The 14,875-nt window shown below is 46.1% G+C and overlaps 1 protein-coding gene across 14 annotated transcripts in view; it reads left to right on the forward strand.

The window, feature by feature from the left end:
• Positions 1-14,875, forward strand: part of RUSC2 (RUN and SH3 domain containing 2) — a 62,874-nt gene that overhangs the window by 25,368 nt on the left and 22,631 nt on the right. For 12 of the 14 annotated variants that reach the window (XM_080371421.1, XM_080371426.1, XM_080371416.1 and 9 more), the window contains one exon: positions 479-579. The exons of 1 other annotated variant lie outside the window; for it this stretch is intronic. The gene's annotated coding sequence lies outside the window, so the exon portion shown is untranslated. One more of the 14 variants, XM_080371415.1, reaches the window with a different exon arrangement.

The following is a 14,875-nucleotide window of genomic DNA, read 5'->3' on the forward strand; positions in this document are numbered from 1 at the left end:
GTAGGGACATAGCACTGCAGTTCCTTTTGCTTTCCTTTGCAAAGCCAGGAGAAGAGATCAGACAGCTTGCAACTACACAGCATCTGAAACCCAAGCTCATCACAGAATAAAATGCTGCCGTTCTATTTCATGGCACGGGCTTTAGTCTTTTCATTTCTCCTCATGCTACCTTCCTGATTTCCCTGTTACTGTAAGAATCAATCCTCCATCTTCCAGCCTGACTTATCTCCCCTCCTCTCCTTCTCCGCTCCCTCCCATCCCCTGCCTCATCTGAGGTTCCGCAGGGACTGATTGCAAGCCGGAGCGGTGGTGCTGTGGGCATGCTTGCTCCTTCACACGCAGCAACGTCACAGCAGCAGCAGCAGGAGCATTGGAGATGTGATTGCGCAGACCCTCTGCATTGCCAGGGATGCAGCTGTGAAAAAAAAAAAAAAAAAAAAAAAAAAAAGGAAAAAAATTGACTCTCTGTTTCTCACAGCATCCTGGTGAGAGAGCACGGAGCCCGCTGGAATCCAAGAGCTCAGCAGTGCTGAAGCAGGGCGTGTTCAGTGAGACAGGGAACGGAGCATCTGTGGAAAGGTGAGATGGAGAAGTGGTCGGGGTGGGCGTTAGTCATACTGATGCTTTTCAGGCTGTTCATTGTCCTGCAAACTGGCTGGTTTGTTTTTGTAGACTTTGCCGGCTACCCAGTGAAGCTTAGAGATTTTAGGATTGCTTTGTCTCTTCAGGGGCTGCATTGCTTTGGAGCTGCTGTGATTATAATGGCTGTATATAAGCGAGGAGGCTGGTGTTGTTGCGCAGAATGTGTATTTGTCCATTGTAGCTATGAAATAGCAGTTGTCATGTCCGGGGCTGGTTGTGCAGAGGCGAGCCGTGCTTCGCCCCGACAATGCCGTCGCACAGCTCTCCATTGTGCCTGCCATGACAGCCAAGCCCACACGGATTGTTTTGGTCCCTCCAGCTACCATGCTGTCTGTGCATCCCTGGTGGTGATGCTGCTGTGCAGCTCAAAAGCTGTTTTGACAGACAGCGCTTCCATGAAAAGCCAGAAACAAAGGATATAGACAGAGGAAAGGCTGCTGTCAGTGTGGCTTTTGACATTTTTTGCTACCCCTACCCGCACCCCCACTCCCCTACTGGTGAATCAATTGTTCAAAAGGCATTAGGATAAAATATCGTGGCAGGTAAAATCCTGTTCTTCTGGTAAGAGATACATGGGCTCTGTGCAGGCTGGAGTCCTTTGTGTTGCTCAGGGCGTGTCTGTGCTTGCTGTGTAAATGGATGCTTTCTCCCTGCCGCTTTTCACATATTGGATGAGAAAGGTTATCTAGGAATGGAGGAATTACTGGTTTTAATTACTGAAATGAGGGGTTCAGGCTGGGTGCCAGTTACTAGAGCTTAATTACATGGTTTTGTTATAACCAAATCCCCTTTTTCCCTGTCCACCTTCTTTCTTCCCGCCCTCACCCTCTGCACAAATTCTTCCATCAAATTGCATCTGCAAACACGAAGGGAGAAGGGTTTGAACAAAGAGAAGGATATATGTGGGGTAGGGATTTGAATGCCGGAGAGGTGATATTCAGGGTAGCAGTCAGCAACAAGACAAAGGTGTGAAAGAATGAGATTTTGAACTGACATGGCTACAGGGGAATATACACGTGGGAATGTGGTAACAAAGGGATAAGCAAATAGCAGACACAGTCTTTTGGGGTTACGGAAGATGCTGAGCATGTGGGGTTGTAAATGCAGGTGTTTGGGGGGATTGTGGTGTTAACGGGATCTACATTAGCACTGGGTGTTGTGGAATGGACCACACAGGGTCTGGATTGATGGGTATTGTAAAGGTGTATGGAGCATGGAGGAAGCAGAGATCTGCTTTTTTATCTCCATATACCTACAGCTTTGTATGCCAGTGTTGCTAAGCAGCAAGCTTGGCAAGTTTATGTTTTCACAAAAACTTTCTGCAGTTTGCCAGTAACCCAAGAGGAATTCAGATAAGCCACCTTTAGGCCTATTAGGAGCAACAGGATGGTAGGAAAAACATAGATAAAATGGTAAATGTTTGTCAGAGCTGTAGAGGAACCCATGGAACAAAAGAGGCAGGTGTGAGGGGCATTGCAGAGCTGGAGGAACAGGGAGTTTTGGGTCAGAGACCACAGAGGAGGAAACTGAGAGCTGTCATTGTCACAGAATGTAAATGTGTCATTTGTACCACCATTCTCCAACCTCTCACTGTGTTCCCTGGGATGGCCAGTGCAGCGTGCAGCCCCAGGGGGTTTGTAGAGGTGGGAGTGATCATCAGCACAGCCTTTTTCTGCAGCAGTTTTACGAAGGAACCATTTTGCTGCTGCAGGTTCTCAGTTCATTGCTCCCTCTCCATCCCTATGCAGTGGCAAGGCTCTCCGGCCTTTATGCCTGGTGAAGAAGATAAACCCAGAGTTTCAGTGCAGGGTACCAGGTGGGAAGGAGAGGACTTCCAGCAAAATCACAGAGCAGAGTGCATTCTTGTCGCAGCTCTGTGACAATTTCCTGCAAGCACCATGGGGTTTCCTGAACTGCAGCTCCTCGTCATCCCTATCTCACCATGGGACCTGGGAACCCTATCTGTGTCTCCAGGTCTCTGTCCCATTCAGCCCGATGGGAGCAGGGAGTGGGATATGCTGCTGTAGGTGTGTATCCGACTGCACTTGTGGTGCTGCTGCAGAACAGGCTCTAACAGGAGGTTGGTGGGGGGTAACAACAGCACGTGTGTGTGTGGTGCATCCTGGGCTGGAGGACAGGATATGCAACAGGACGCATTTATGCAGGATACACATACTTATTATATTGGGGCACGGAAGAAAAAATGTGTATAGCTTTGTGTGTATGGTGCTTGCCTAAAGGAATAAAAAGAAAGTGATGTAGCCTCCTTCACTGCATGGGGTGGGAATGCTCCCCACGACATACAGTCTGTACCTAGGTGGTAGATGCCGCTTTTGTAAGAGCATCTGTTAAGCAGTGAGAGTGCACAGATAATCTCTGCCTTGAGATGCTTAAAAGATGGGCAAGAGCTTCTGGTGACTGGAGCTGACCAAAATGATTTGCAGGAAGGAGATGTAATTGCTGGTGTGTGTCTTCCTCACTGCATTGATGCAGGATGCTGGAGTTAAAGGGCAGCAGGATCTCTAGATCCAAGGGACCTGGACCTGCATTGCAGGAAGTGCAGGTGGCCCAGGAGAATATGCCATGGACTCAGGAGTGGCCTGCCCATGGCTCCATTACCACCTCACAGGTGTCTGAGGCTGTGGATAGCAAAGAAAGAATGAATTATCTGTCCCAGGGACCTTCATTGTCTTCTAGTCTGATGGGTCAACATCTCACTCTGGTATTATTCCTGATAGCCAGACAGTAGCCCTCCCTTTGCAACCCCATGTTGTGCATTGCCCCATTTTTCGTTTATTTCCCAGTCTTGTTATTCTTTTTTCAATGTTTTCTGAAAGCCTTATGTAATATTAAGGGCAGGTTGATAAATGTACTGTGGGTCACTTTCCTTCCTCTTTCAGAACAGGTACAGATTTTACCTTTATTTGCCAGCCACACAGCTTTCCCTCCTTCCTCTGTTTCCTCACAGACATTTTTATCAAAAGTCTTGCTTCCAGCTGCAGTCATGCAACTATTCTTCCATTGTTTTGGGATCAAGAATATCTTGTCCCTCTGACTTGACTGCATTAATCTTCTTGAATTTGTTTCCACTCCAAAAACTCATTCCATTTTCTGCACCCTCTTCCCTCTATATTATCTAACCTGTCATCACTGCAGCTTTAGGATGCTTGTTTTTGCTACAACAGTGCCAAAGATGCTGGTTTACTTACTTCTAATATCCTTCTTGGTGTAGTTATTCATTCAGGTTGGTCAGGAGCTCTGCTCTTCTAATTTTCTCACTGTGCTTGGTGATTCAAGATTATTATTTTTTACTCTAGGATGCACATTGAAAGACTTTTCTGCAGTATTTCTCCAAGTTCTTTGTTCTTGTTGTTTTTTTATAAATGTTTTTCCTGATACACCAGAGATGGGCTCTTTAAAAATTAGAAAGGTTTCGTTACAGAGGTGTTCACTTTTTACCCTTCTGTTTAATATAAACTGGGTCAGCTTGAGATACTTAGTTCAAAGGCAGTTCTATATTGCTGATGCTGGATGATAACTCATCTCAGTAGGCGTGGTTCTGACAGTTAAACCCAAGAAAAGCAAACTGAAAGTGAGACATGCGGAGATCTGTGCAGGTGGTTCAGGGGCAGAAGGTTGGAGGTGCCTCACTGTCAGCTGTGGAATCACAGAACGATACCAGATGAGAAGATTTTGTCCTGTGTTTGTGGAAGCTGCTGAAATCTGGCCGGTAGTGGGAAAGTTCACTTGTCTGCCTGTGCTGTTTGGTGGGAAGAGTCGTGATGTGGATAAAGTGCTTCTGGCAGGTCAGACTCTTAAGTCCAAAAGAGCCAGAAGTTCACCCCCTTCCAGAGCTACGCAAAAGGTTACAAGATAAGGCTTGAAGGAGCTGAGGGAGCTTGTCTGGCAGGGGATGAAATCCCACAGCAATGATCAGTGACAGCTGTGTTGGTAACTAGCCTTAGCAGGGATTTGTCAGGTTATCTGCTGAGCGGGTTCCCTGCGTGCCCTCCCACTCCTCTGGAATTTGGTTACTCTCCAAAGAGAAAGAAACGGGCTGTCAAAATGGCTCTAGTTCCTAATTCTGCTCCAGTTTCCTCTCTTGATGAAAATTATTTTAACGTTCATTTTCTGAAAGAAGTGGGTCAAAGCAGGGATGTATCTGTGCAGATAAGCGCAAGAGCAGGCTTGTCCACAGACTCTTCCTCTCCCCACTGCAGTTGTGTCACAGCCTCAGGGTCATGTAGGCAATGTTTTTTTCTGTCCATCACACGCATGCAAATATTCCTTACTGGGCAAAGCTGCTGGTGGTTTTATCAGTAGATAGGAAAAAAAAACCCCACTGAAATCCCCTGCAGCTGTTCACTGGTGTAAATGGGAGGGCGACAGAAGGCAGAGCTGTAATGTAGGTGAGTGGCCATAATGTGGGTGATGGCAACTTCTGGCTGAGGGTCACCCTCTGAGTTTGAACTCTTGGGATAGAGACTGTGTGTTGGTCTTTGTGCAGTGCTGACAGCATGGGGCTGGCAGTACCTCTGAGTGGCAAATAATAAATACTTGAGTGATGACAGCGATGCTTTGCTTTGCTTTGCTTTGCTTTGCTTGGCAAGCAAGAGGAAGCTGGCACTACCACCAAACTGTCTCTCTCTGTCCCAGCACAAGATGCTGTCTGGAAGCAGAGAGCAAGTGTCACTGCCCTGCTTTTGTGCTTTTTGGCCAGTGGCACAAGTATCTCAGAGTGATGAGAGCTAGTAGTCCCTTCTGGTAAGAGGGGATTTTCTCCTCTGGGAGTTACACAGGGGAAGAAATAGAGCCTTTAGGGAAGACCTTGACAAATGTGCAGCAGATTTTCACCAGTTACTTGCCCTGGACCCACTGTTACTTCAGACTAGACCCTGCTCTGTTCTTGGGGAAAGGTCGGACACATGGGCAAGGAATGGGTACTGGTCTGGGAAACTCTGCCTTCCCCTTGGCTCCCAGCTGTGCAAAAGACCCACCTGAGCATCTGTGGCTCTGGCAAATGCTCAGGAACTCTCGTGCACACTGGTGCTGGAAAAAAAACCCTGCATACAGTTTTAGGAAGATGAGTTTTTCACAAGAACTCAAGTTGTGATGTGAAATTTGAACTGATGGGTTGCTTAACTGTGATGCAGTCAACCTTGGGCAAAATCTGCGCTCCTGAACGCTGGCTAACACAGACTCAGTTTAGCAGCATTTAGATAATCTCAGCTCATTCTGACCCTCAGGGGACCAGCTCTTTAGGTGTTACTCTTCAAGGAAGCCAGAACATACATTGCTCCCTACATAGTCAGACAAATCTCACCAGATTAAATCCAGAACTGCACCTTATTCTTTGTAAACTGGCAGCAGCTGGCACCAGCTGCCATCACTTCTGCAAACGCCAACCTAAATGCTTTCGGTGGGCAGGCTCTTCTCTGTTCTGCTCTACCTGCATTGCTGCAGGACCAACTGCATGCTTACTTGGCCTCCTTTTACCTAATAGGTCCAATTCACCTGAATTGTTTAGCAGGACACCTTCTTTTGGTCCCTCTGTGGGGTTCCCATGGCAAAGAGCAGGGCTGTGTGCCTCATGCTGCATTGTCATGTGTCTTCTGTGTAAACTGAGATAGCATAGCTGTCCTCACAGATGTCCTTCTCAGCAGGGAGAATGACCTGTCTGGACCATTGTGCTAGTGCAATTTTCTGTTTTTAGTAGTGAGGCTGGTTCCAGTGTCTGCTTACATGGCATTTTTCCCTGTAGTCCAACCCTCGGATCATTTACAGTAACTCAAGTGGCAGAATCATAAACCCACATAGGAGAAGATCCAGTGAGAGATATAAATAATTCCTATCTCTGGTCCCAGGATATTACTGGCTCATGCAGTATATCTTCCTTGGCTTTGCCTGATTCATTCTAATGATCAATACCTGGAGTGAGACAACTGCCTTGGGGTTTGGCTTACTCTGGTTGACCTCTCCTTCACTTGTTAGGGTGTCAGTTGTTGTAGGGACTTCTAAGGGATTTCTTGCCTGAATGTGGCTTATTGTGAGCAGTGATTGTAGCTTGGCCCTTTGGAAGAACAGCAAGAGGATTTCAGCATGCATCTGCATTTAGCCATTTTCTACTGGCAGCAAGCTCTTCTCCCTTGTCCACAGCCAGTGGCATCTAGCTTAACCTGCTGCTGAGATTTGTGCTTCAGCTGCAGGTCATAGTGCTTGAAATGGCCACTGAGGAGAGCACCTCCTTACCCAGTTGTCTCCTGCCTTCAGCTCCTTGTCGTATGCCTCATTTTCATTTCTGCAGGCACTTGCTATTTATAATTACTGTATTTATAAAGCACTCCGAAGGTGGTGACTACTTCTTAATGCAGTAAGCCTGACAGCCTTTCTGCTCCCATGTGCTTCCCTTCCCTGCTTCCTGATAGACTGGCTGGTTTTGGGGGAGGACTGGACCAGAGGAAAGGTGAGACTGCATGGAGCACAGGGGGACCTCAGATGTCCCTAGAGGATTCCTAGTGCAGTAGAGCTAGCCAGTTCATGGCATGATAACAGAAGAGGAGAGGAGGAACTGCCAGAAACAGGTATGTCCCAGCACTGGCAAGCAATGCCATGAGGGTGGTTAATGCACAAAGGTGGCTATGCTGTAGTCACATGCTGTTCAGTTTATGTTTGGCCATACCTTATTCAGGCACTGATCGTAGTTGTTGATCCATTGGGGTTTCTATTACCTGTGCTTCTGTTGGTGACTTTGCACAAGCTTCAGAGACCACAAAGAACATCTTCGTCTCCATAACCCTGACCTCTTCAGGCTTTGTGCTGCTGACATGATTTGGTACTGTGCAGTGGAGAAACACCACCAACTGAAGGAATGTGTTTGTATTTGTCCTGGAGGCACTGCAAGGTGATTTCCCTCTGTACCAGAGCATGTTTGACAGCCAGTATTTTGGTCTGTTGCCTTGTTGTCTGCTTTCCCCTTGGCACGAGCTGAGGTTGAAAAGAAAAACCACAACAACCTCTTGGCCTGCTCGTCAGGATGAAAGGGGAATCTTCTTTCGTGGAAGGAAGCCACCAGACCTCACTGATTTCATGAGGCAAATTCACCAGGGAAAATATCCTTCAGTCCATATCTTAGTCAGATATTGAAGACCCGTTTATCTACTGGGGGACTGCAAAGAGGATTTGCATGGGGACATGGCAAACCTGTACTCACAAGCCTACTCTGAGAATTTGTGCAACCTGGAGGAGCAAAACCCCTCAAAACCACACTCCATAGACAACAAAAAGAAGCTCCTTTCCTCAGAGAACAGATATGTAAGAAAAATACTCTGGTTTCTTCTAGGCTAGTCTTGTTGTAAACCTTGATTTTTATTTTTTAATTTTTTTTGAGTTAATGCTGAGGTATGTAAATGTGTGTAACAGATGATACTCATAAAAGTACACTTTGTCAGGTTACAAATCACTGAACTGATTAAATTGTTTAAATTGACTTCAACTCATTAAAGTGATGTCATTAAACTGTAAAAAGTATCTGTATGTCACCCTGGTCATAAGGGACTTCACTTGGTAAGTGTCTACATATGAATGTTAAGGTATATAAGAAATGGAATGGAAGATTATGGTGCAGAGTCTTCTGATGCTGATACAGAGTCAGGGGCTGTCCCACTGTTGATTGGGAAACTGCAATTAGTCACCCTAGCTCAGAAGCATGACTGCAGACCTGGAAGGAATTGAGAAACTGCCCAGGAAACTGCAAGAGCCCTGGAAAACTCTTAACATGAGGAGAGACTGAAGAAATGGTAATTATTTGTATTAAATGGGAAACTGGTGTTTGTGATATAAAAATAACGAGCAGCCCAGAGAAAGACGGTAAGTATTTATGAGGTGCCCTGCTTGTAATATGGAAGCATTCCAGGAAATTAAAGAGGATTACTTGAAACTGATAATAGGAATAATTTTCACATACTGTGATTAATTAGTCCATGAATCTTGCTGTCAAACTTCAAAGCCCAGCAATATTCCCAAATGGCTTCTTGGCATTTGTGTGAGTAAGACTACCCAGTGTATTTATAGTACATGTTCAGAAGTTGCAGTTTTGAAACCTCTTGGTTGAGCTGAGGCCCATTTCAGTGCAAGGACTTTGGAGAGACAAATTCTTCTTCATCACTTGTTGTTCTTTTCTCTGAGACATCAGGTACAGGAATAACACAACAGCTTCAAGAAAGGACATGTCCTAATGTGAGTATGTCCCAGCTGGGAAGGTCTGGGAGCCTACAATCTTAAGGTGTCTCCTCAGCCCACTCAAACACCCTTGAAGTAGTTGAAAGCAGAGTGGTCATCCCTCCAGTAAACTTGGTGTGTCCCCTTGGATCCTGACCTGCTGTACTCCTCCAGTACAGAGCCAAGGATCATCCCATTTGCTCTCCTTTTTTCTCCTAGTGAACAGTTCTATGCATCTTCTGCAGCCTGCCAAGAGTTTCCTCAGCAGAAGACCTTGGTTAATCCAGAGTTACCAGATTTAGTTAGTTAGACCCTTAAAGCTTTGTTGTTAAGCCCAGTCATTCCAAGCCTAATTAGCACATGAGCTGTCTTGTGGAGCGATATCCTAAAATAAACTGTTCGGAACAGAGCTTTACAAGCTCAGTTTGGTTTGGGTTGCCAGCCCCTGCAAGGAATGAGTTTCTCTTCTCAGAAGAACAGTATATGTAATCATTAGGAGTGCCTGGTCTGCTTCATAAGTATTTTATTAAGGTCCTGGCTTGCTTTTTGCTAGTTCTGATACATGGAAAATACTCTTAGGTAAATTGATGCTCCAGTTTTATCCAGATCCTCTTGAGTTCTACCCTGCTGCCGGCCATGCAAACATAGAAACACCCACACATCAGGACACTTAGAGAGAAGTTGATGGCCAGACCAAGGATCTGGGAATACTCTTGTACATGAGCAGAATGAAAAGCTTGGGAGTACTCAGAGGGGTGGCAAACATAGTAGAAAATATGTTAACTCTCCCTGCCCTAGCCCAAGGACAAGCAATGAAGTTTTTGTCCTTCATTCAAGCAATGAAGCAATGAAATACCCTTATGTCCGATAGGACTGTCAGTTAACTAGTAGTTTGGTGTGGAACTCACTGGTTCCTGAAGTTACAAGCCCTAAAAGTTGCAAGAATTCATAAGAAAAGCGAAATACTAAGGGATGTTAAAAATAAATAGTACTATGGTTATATAGGCTCCTAACTTTTTATTGGCCAGTTTTGAAACCCGCCTCTAGACATAAACTCTTCCCATCTGGAGGAGGCTGGCTGTGACTGGGAGGGAGCATGGAGCAGCCGGTCAGTCACCCATTTGCCCACTTTGGGGTTATTACACCTCATGCAGAGCATCTAAATTGTGCTGGGAAAGGTGGAACATGAGGCTTTGCCTATCTGATTCAGTCCACAGATGAATCAAGACTTCCCTGTAGCAGTTGATCTGTGAAAACTAAGTATGTTCATCTATCCATTGCTTCTTTCTCCTCCCTCATCCTTCTGAACTGGTGGCAACAGTTGCCTTTGATTTCATCTTTCTTAAGAAAAGCATTCTTTAAATAGATTTGTGTTGGCCAAGGAGGTCATGTGAAGACCTGCTGTGTAGTGCAAAGGACAATTTCTAACCTTGCACTGTCTCACTGCAGTCCAAGGATTTCCTCCCAGATCAGAAGCTTCTTGTCTCATCATCATGGGAGTCATTTTGCCATGGTTTTTTTTTTTTTCCTTTTTTTCTTGCCCACCCTGATTTTTCTGTTGAAGTGAGATTTAGACAGCATTTGGACATGATTGCAGAGAACCTTTTTCTTCAGGGATCTGGCCAAAAAAAGGTCAAGAAATGCACAGTCTTAAGAGTGATCAGGCAAATTCCCTTCCAAACCTGTGTGCTACAGGGTCCTTTCCTCCAGCTAATCTTCAAGGGACTGCAAAATCCAGCCTGTGGTCTAAAAGCAGTTGGATATCAGCAGCAAAAGTATATGTGGTCCTGATGTCCTTCAGAGGGCAGGATAAATTTGATGCATTGATCTCATCAGATGCTGCCTTTATTAGGCTGATCCTCAGCCTTTTTGCTTTGTAGCTATCATCCCCAAATCAGGGTGCTGCCAGCCTCTGACCAATGAATTACATGTTGCATATTCCTTCCTTGGAGAGACAGAAATTTTCTTCCTGTGTATCCACTTACTGCTTCTGGTCTCAGCAGAACTGCCTAGAGCTGGAAAGGGTTAAAGTTTCCTTCAGTATTAGCAAGAGTCAGCTGTTGGACACAGCTGCTGTTTGAAAAACCATTTAGATGTGTACTGTGAAAAGGAACATCTAATAAAACCAGGCTGCTGCTGGGATGTTTTCTGTTTGTGCTTGATTTTGGAGCTCCTGATCTGGTTGCATGCAGTGCGTACTGTGTTCCATTGCATCATAAAAATAATACAGCTCTGCAGATGCAGGCACTCTGGCAGAACTGATGCCCATCACTGCTCGGTAATGCCATACCTGCATTGCTTCTCCTATTCACTGGGACATGGCCACCTAGTCCTGGTAGCAAACCATTGCACCCCGGCTGTGTTCAAGTCTGAAAATAATGCTTCCGGGGATTTTTGGCATCGCTAGCTGCTTTATTTATGGTGGGTTGTGGGGTGATATGTTATTTATTTCAAGAACTTGACCCTGCCGTGGTTTTACTTCACTCTTCCGTACCTTTGCTACCTGTTCTGTACCATGTTTTGCTGTGTTGCTACATGAGGTTGTACACCTGTAATCTGCCATCCCAGAAGCATTTGGTTTTCACTTGATAGTCAGTGATTCCTGTATGCATAGAGCTCTGGGCTGAACAGACACTGAACATTTTACAGCCTTTTTAACTGAGTTGTCTCAAGACTGAGTTGCTTATTTGTCAGGCTTTCTCTGGTGATCCCTGATGCTTTTGCCTTGTAAGGAGAGTTCAGGATTGTTTTGCAGATGTGATTCCTGCAATGTGTGTCTGGTCAGAAATGCAATGCCAGTTTTAATCTGGACAGAGAGGAGGCAATAGTGAAGATGCACAGCCCTGGAGAGGCTGGAGTCTGCATGGGTGTGCTGACCAGTACTGCAGTGAGGTCTTACTCACTGTGAACAGACCTTCGTTGTCCCTTTTAGGCCTTAGCACATCTCTTCTCCTCAAATCATGAACATGATAGGGGATCTAGGACTGCCTGAGGTGGAGCTGTCCTCCTGTGCTTATTCTTTGTGAGGATGAAACTTGCTTCTTAAATTATCCTCCCATTAGCCTTGGGTAAGCAAGGCTGTCTTTGCCGTGGGCTGGGCAACACGAAGATGTCTGATGCCAGACTCCAGTAAACGTTAGGGAGAAAAATCCTGAGGCCCCAGTGGAAGTGATTCACGACCCTCATGCAGAGCTCTTTCCAAAGTACAGTAGTTCTAGGGATGCTTCAGATCCCCAGAAACCCCTGAAACCTCCAGTGCTGTTGAAAACACCTCCATCCATATGAAGCATCCATGCCTTCTCCACTTCTTGCTATCACCTCGGGAGCCTTCACCCCTGCAGTGCACACCTGAGCAAGAAATTGAATGCTCAACGGAAGTGAGCTGCTCGCTCACTGTTGCGTGTAGCCATATAACAGACTTCGGGAGCAGCTTTGCCATCTTGTATGCCTGCAGGCACAGGTCAGAGATCCAGCTTTGAATCACAAAGCTGTGCTGTTTGCTGCCTGACTCCCTCATTAGGATGCTTTATTCGCTGCCCAGCCGTGGCTGTTGTGGTGGGGAGTTTGGAGCTCACAGCTCCCAGGCGTAGAATTTGTTGAGAAAACTTCAGTCCCTGCTTCTGCAGGCTTTGACTCTGCTGCTGGTTGTGTTTTTGTCACGACTCAGCTGCGGCTTCTGGTTCCTAGGTGAGGCAGGTTTGTAAAAGAAGCGCGTCCAAGAGGCAGCCAGCTCTGCAGGTAAGCCCTGGCCAGTGCTGTGCAGTGAAGGAGGAGTTAAGCTCGGCATCTTCAGCTACTGATTCTGCCCAGCAATTTCATGTGCTTATAGGATTTTATTTCTTTCTGCACGGGTTCTTGAGGGCTCTGGGAACCCTGCAGCAGCCAGGGTCCAGCACCCAGGCAGATCCATATTTCAGAAAGGAATTGTGTAATTTCTGCTCTTGTAAATCTTCAGTGTGCTTTCAGAGTGCTCAGGTGCTATAGAAGTGTAGTCCCTCCTGCTGCTGCTGCTACTAGAGTGTCTGTGATGGGGAAGCATTTACTGTGTCAGCACTTTAATTCAGTCGCAATTTTGGTGCAATATGAACATCTAGAAACATCAGTCTTTTTCTCCACTGAGGAATTGCATATAGTAATTAGGAGCATATGTGGTGGGAGCTGGGGCAGAAGATGGCCAGTGGGGAGAAGGAGGAGCAGGTTCCAGCCCAGATCACCTCGGTGGATGCTCATGAGTCACCACCTGTAAGTGGCTTCTGCCGAGTGCCACATGCCAAATTATGAGTCATAGAGCAAGAGAGCACAGAAATGGGAGAAACTGGTTCGGTCACTGTCCAGCTCCTGGGTGAGCTGCTGTATATCTGCTGCTTGAGCTATTTCTGATGTCTTGCGTAACTCAAAATGCACAAAGCAGCTGGGGCTTCTTCTCTGGTGACTGGGAGGCAGTACCTACCTCATGCTAGTTGTGTCATCGGCAGGAATACATATAACACCTATTGCTTATTTTTGCATCACACCCCCCCTAATCTCTGCTGGCCAGCCCCTCATCCCTGACCTGCGCGGCTCCTTGCTGCCATGAGCACAAGGGCTGTGACTGATCGTCGCGTGCTGCAGTTTCCATTTTGAACACATCATAATCCTGTATAGTTCTGGAATGTAATGGTACATTAATCATGGCTAGTAATGATACATTAGTCAGGCTGTCCTGGAAACCTCTGGAAAAAGCCCTGGCCCAGGCAGCAACTCATTGTGGAAAGAAAAGAGAGTGGTCTTTTCAGGAATGAAATCACTGTTTGCTCAGCACAAGAGGAGCCAGCCTGAGCTGAGGCAGAAATTTAGGAAGTATTTAGTCTTTCTATGTTGCTGCAGCCCCCTTTAGACTCTGGGTGCTGGAATATTCAGTCTGGGACCAGGCAGACCACCCTCACTATGCTCCCTGTTCCCTGAAGCAGGGAAGGAGAGTTGGAGGTTTAGGATGAGTCAAACAACTAGTATTTCCTTTTACACCTTTTCTTTCATTAAATATGCTGGATGATTTACTAAAGCATTTAATGAAGGCATGAATTTGGCAGAGATGTATTAGCCAGCACAATGTCCAAACAAATACCACTAGCTGGTCCCACCCTGCAACAACGTACAGGATTCCTCACCTCCACCCTCTTATTCACCCCCATGATTCAGACCCATCCCCAGGCCACTCATCTTGTGCCCTTCACCCCATCCTCTTCACTAGCTGCTCCATGAAGGCCCTCCAGCCTCTTGAAATTTTCCTGTTAAGTTTTTTTTTAAAAAAAAACTTTCAGTACTGTGCTAGTAGCTTTTGAAGTGTCATAGCTGGGGCAGGGACTAAACTGCATTACTGGGACCCTGGGAACTGGTGCAGGAACCAGTGAGCCCTGAGATCCTCCACCCAGTCTGAAGAGTGGCTTTCAGTCTGGATTCATCTGCTAGCCCTTTTGCCTGGAGGAAGACGTAGGGGGAGTACACTGAATATATCTCTCCCCATGGAGCAGGGAGGTGATGTCTGTATTGTGCCCCCGTCTGCAAGCTCATGCAAACCGTTGCTTTTGCAGCGTTTCTGCTCATGCTTGTTTTGTAGAGGTGTGTGGTTTCTTCAGGCATGTTAAAGCAAAAGCTTTAACAACCCTCAGAGAACAAGCAGCTCCCATACAAAAGGATTTTTGCTGGTTCATCTATGAAACTGAATGCCCAGCTTCTAACTCTGTTTTTTCTGTCTTTCACCCTTGAGTCACATGATGGATCTTGGTCCCTCTGAGGAAGATGATGATGGTAGCGAAACCACAGCCATTGAGAAACAGACAGCAAGAACCCTCACAGATAAAGGTTTCCATTGAGCGTTCAATTTCATAGCAGAGTGACTGTGATTTGTGGAAACAGTAATCTGTTTAGAAGAGCCAGTCTCCAAAAAGCCATCATTGCCTCCAGCTGATGGTCCTAATGATCTTGCTCCTGCCTCTTCATCCTCTGTGGTATATGTGCAGTCCTTTTGCATTTAAAT

This window comes from Falco punctatus, assembly GCF_963210335.1.
Source record: "Falco punctatus genome assembly, chromosome: Z".
In the NCBI taxonomy this organism is placed as follows: domain Eukaryota; kingdom Metazoa; phylum Chordata; class Aves; order Falconiformes; family Falconidae; genus Falco; species Falco punctatus.